General features: G+C 36.4%; 1 long non-coding RNA gene across 1 annotated transcript; it reads left to right on the forward strand.

Moving 5' to 3' along the window:
• The first annotated feature begins 379 nt into the window (after positions 1-379).
• Positions 380-4,628, forward strand: LOC125503649. The gene is made up of 2 exons (XR_007281003.1): positions 380-517; positions 1,346-4,628. It is a non-coding gene; the product is annotated as an uncharacterized LOC125503649 (long non-coding RNA).
• The last annotated feature ends 397 nt before the right edge of the window (positions 4,629-5,025 follow it).

A 5,025-nucleotide genomic window follows, 5' to 3' on the forward strand; every position in this document is an offset into this window, starting at 1 on the left:
CTAACTTGATAGCAAGTGATTTTTTTTGCGTCAACAATGTTGGTTAAGTATTTTATGAATCTGCTGAACTCAAATCTATGCAAATTTGCTATCCATCAAACATGAGACCATTTCAAAATAATACTTGATAACAAAGTTGAAATTCAGTCTTTAGCGGTTAAATGTGATAGAAATTATCGTAAAAAGCTTTTCAATATTTTGTAACCCCCATAACCCCTTAAAACAAATGATGCCAATTCTGAATCACCCTGTATGGTAAATAGTCATTCAAAAGAAAGTTCGAGTAGCAAGTAATTTTATCTGATCCTTCAGTTTGAAATAAATGGTGTGTCATAAGCTGTTAAATTATGCTGAAAATGAGCTTGTGTTGTTTCAGATGCACGGCCTGAGGCGTTTGATGCAAGGCGACTCCAAACACCCAAAAGCCCCCCTAGGAAATAATTTCAGGCCGCCGCAGCCCCTCCATCACAGGCCCGTGAGAACAAACATAGATTTTAACGTTAGAAACAAAGCAGCCGTAAGTATTGAGCCCGCCCGTTCCTTTGAAGGCGTTTCCTGTGTTTTTCGTGTTAAAAATCGAGCCTCATCAAAACGGGCAAATATCCACTCGAAATGTCACCTCGGCAGCAAATAAAGAGGTCCAGTCAAATATTGACATTGGAACCGGAGGGGACAATCAGCTAAGCGAGGAGCTGCAGTTGTTTGTTCGCGCCAATCAAGTAGACTTTTTTCACTTCGACAGCGTAAATATTTGGATTATGTTTCGTCAATTTTCCCTGGTGGCAATTTTAATAGTTTTGATGGCAATTTCCAAATTTCGCCTTCCCATGCTTCCGAGACACAAACAACCTGCGAGTGGGTGAAGCGTAAACTGCGGCCGATGCAGCAATAACGCAGCGCACACTTTGGAACATTTGAACTGATCTTGCTTAATGGTGCACCACCCCATTATCCCTTTTATTAAAGGACTAGTTTCGGCTCATGCCAGAGGTGTACAAGCAAATTGATGACGTTTAGCCAGTACGTGCAGCGTCTCTTTGATATTGTTTGGAAGACGGGCGTGCTAATAACAATTGTTTGCTCACTTGATACGGATGTTGAGACAGCTTAGCGATGATTTACGATGAGCTTATTGTCTACCCAAATCCCTGATTACTCGCTAGATTGATACGCTAAAGACGAATTACTAGATACAATGTTGGCTGCCTTTGTATGCCTGCGAAGATTTACACGCAAACATCGCAGTTTGCCGGAGATTAAAACCGGCTTACCACATTCTTACCTAAGCAGTTTAATGCGCTGCTCGATTAAAATCGCTTTATGAATAATTCTAACGGTGTTTCAGACGGGGAAGCAGTGTCCCAGTATGTACAAGGACGTCTACTACAAAGCCAACAGTTGGAAGCAACATTGAGTAGCGACGAATTCATAAATAATTAATTTACTTCAAACGAACGAAGGGATTGTGCCATATCTAAGTACAGATTAAGTACACGAAATCTTGATCATATCCGTTATTAGGTACGGACGAGTTTTAGGGGCGTCATCGCAGCTTTGGCGTTATTTTTATCATTTGATCCCTACCCGCCATCCGCTGAAATTGGTTTGTTTGCTCGCAATTTTTTTTGTAACTAAACCCTCACAGTTGCGTTGACTCTTGAATTTCAATTATTCTTAAACACAAGGTGTCCCAACGACAGAGTAAGTTTACGCTTAACTTGTATTATTTTTGCAATTAGCCAGAGTGCGGTAGAAAAGTTGGAATGAAATATCTGTTTGATTTTTGAATTCTTAAGTAAATTTTAATTTTTTTATTTTATAAAATATGAACTTAAACTGGATTTTTATTCGGCTTTAAAGATGATAATTTACATTTTCATGCTGTTAATTCGAACACTTTCTCCGTAGTCGTTCAACAGACATTTTTTTAAATTGCTAGAGAAGGATTAATCCTTCTCTAGCAGGAATAAGTTAATATTTGGTTTGTAAAATATTAAAAAATCCTACTTATTTTAAGTGGCACACTCCGTATATTGGCGCTGTGTTTTATTCAAGATCAGAAAATCTTAATATCAAATACATGGAACACCTTACATTTTATTTTATTTTTGTTTTCTCAAGTAAATTTAAATTTTTTTGGTATGCAAAATATGAACGATAATTTTATAGTTTTCTACTTATTCGGATTTAGCTATGAATCTTTCCATTTTCATGGTGTTGATAAATCCAAAATTCCTCTTTTGCCTTTAGACACCAAGTTTTGAAATGTGGCTATGAGGAAAGAGATCAACATAACATGTTCACTAACTGGGCAGCTGAAGTTCAATTAACTTGTCCTGGTCCGAAGCAATTAAACGACGAACTATTTAGATTATCGAAAAATGTCAGTTATTTGAAATGAATCGGAATTTAAATAAAAACAAATCACAAACATCACAGTAATTAGTTTTTCAAAATTTCTGGCAACTTTTTTCGTTTGCAATCTGATTCTTGCATCATTCGTAATGGGAACAAGGTTGTTAATTCTGCTCCAAATTCCTCAGTTCGTTCTGTGCAAGTTGCTTCTTGCGTCCTGATGTCCCACTTTTAAATGATTTTCAACTGAAGAATTCCAGTTCAGCTTCCATTTGTTCATGGTCGGAGCAAATTTGTTGCACCAGATTTTAATTTTTTGTAACTTTTCATCTTCATTTGAAACACGATCAGTGGAACAATCAAATTAATTTTATGTTTTTTAGAGCGTATGCGATGTTTTCCTTACCCTTGTGACCTGGAAGCAAAGTACTTTTTCGATAACAAAACTTGGGGAAAAGATGTACATTTAACGAAATTGTTCTTCTTTTGGAAATGTCCTACTTATTTGGCCATAGTTTCATAAAACTCTGGAATTAATAAAGCGAGAACTATTCATGCATTATTTGAGGAACGGTAGCCAATTTAGAAGCCTATTTGCCCTGGTTATTGTCATTTTAAGAGATTTAAAAAAATCTTTACTATTCCAATATCCGCCCACAGTGTGTTTGCATGCGATAATTGAATGAATCCGCAATAAAACAAGAGAAAAATAAAAGTATACATTGTATACATTGCATCAAGGTGTGTGATAAACGATAAGAGTTTTTCAAGACTTTTATCAAGCTTTTGTTGCCGTTTAGCAGACTTTCACAGAGTTGGACCGATTTTTCCCCCTTGTTGATTTATTTATTCTTGTGCGGTGATAAACGACTAGAGGAACTAGAGATGCGATCAAGCTAAACGGCAAAGGTGAGTTTTAAATTATCGAATTTGCAGTCAGAAACTCAGAAGAAAATATGTGATGTTTTTAAGATGATACTCGACGATAAACGATAAGGATGAGGGTATAACTGTTTAACAGAAAACGCTTGTTTGCCAGTTTTTGCAGATCTAAACTTAGATATTTCCAAATAAGCCTTTCTTCTTGTTCGTTGTTTTGGGTTTAATTTTGTCGAAGTTCTCGAAGGCCTTTTGCGTTCTGCAAAATTTACTGACGAATCATTTACATGTGAGTAACGACAACGATAAGAGCGAGGTAAAGAACCGAGATAAAAGATAAGTACCGAATAAAATGAATTAAATGAAAACACGCAATTTTTAAGTGTTTTGATGAGATCTGCTAGGTGAATGAATAGATTTCGTCATTATTTGTGTTGTAGCGGTGTCATGTTTGGCAAGTGCAACAAACCAGAAAATAGACGATATTATTAAAGCATTGGAACATTTTTTAAATGCATCCACCTGAAGGCTAAGTGGAGCTTAAACAGTGCAACATGTAGTTGTTTGTTTTGCTTTATTATTTGCAATTTTTTTTCTGTTCACTTTCTCATTTCATTATTTTCGTCCCAATTTGCGTTGATTTATTGGTCAGTAGAAGACACTTGTTGCGTGTTGTGTCTCTGCGATGATTCCCCGATTTGCGACAGATATTACATTGCCATTAAAAGTGAATGTTGAGTGAAAATCACACACAAATTCGAGACATATCAAACGCTAATTTTAAATAATATTGAGGATGTGCGAGATGTGTGGAAATCCATAGTAAATTAGTCGAGTTGCAGGGGTCGTAAGACGCGCCAAACAATCACGACCAATAAGCGACTGTTCATTTGATTGAAAGCCGTTAATTGGCCCAGGCAAATTACGACCAGACACAATCACCTCGAAAATCTAAAATAAATAATTATCGAATAAAAAAAATAGTGAACTGCTTTGTGTAGCTTTAGGATATTTCGTTCTTCAGTTGAGGCCTAAGATTACAAGCGCTGCAAAAAGCACACCAATTCTCTGGACGGATTTTGCGGAGAAATCTGTCTGCAGAATTTCCGGTTTCCAACTCTCTGTTACATATTAGGGATAAGTACTACTTTATGACTTACTTTAGTGAACGCATTGTACATTTAGAACAAATATATACTATAAATAAATATACAGAATAAGGTCACAATTTGGGTTGTTGGGTACCGATTCTTCCGACTGTAAAGCGCTTGTATACAACCCCATGTCGGTAGGATGGATACCTCAAGTGCAGAACTACCATTGTTGATTAATTGTTGTAAAATATTGAATTTAATTTGCAAATGTACCGAGGTAATAAAAAAGCCATTTAAATAGCTGGTTGTTTCATATAAACACCGCAACTGGTAGAGTTTGGAAGATAAATTTGGATGTCGGCCACTAGCAGTAGTAATAGGAAAAATGTAGTTTACTCAATAGTTCCGCTCTGGGGTAATTGTTAAATCGAACAGGTATTATTTAAACAAATTTCCACATACCTGTCCTGCTGAAACAACAAAAAATCCATTAGATAGGTTCAAATAACCGGAATTGATTTAAACGGTTTAAAAATACGAAGGTTCCCTGTCGCCTGCTGAATTATGAGCCCCTATTTCACAGCAATACCATTCACAATATTTCGCTTTATAGAAAAATCCCATGTTTTTGACTGGACCCAGATTTATGCCCGTCGGGGCATTATATTTACGCCGTCGGGTATTTCACAAAGGAAAT

This window comes from Dendroctonus ponderosae, unplaced genomic scaffold, assembly GCF_020466585.1.
Source record: "Dendroctonus ponderosae isolate FM_Combo_2020 unplaced genomic scaffold, Dpon_F_20191213v2 Dpon_F_20191213_216, whole genome shotgun sequence".
Taxonomy (NCBI): Eukaryota; Metazoa; Arthropoda; class Insecta; order Coleoptera; family Curculionidae; genus Dendroctonus; species Dendroctonus ponderosae.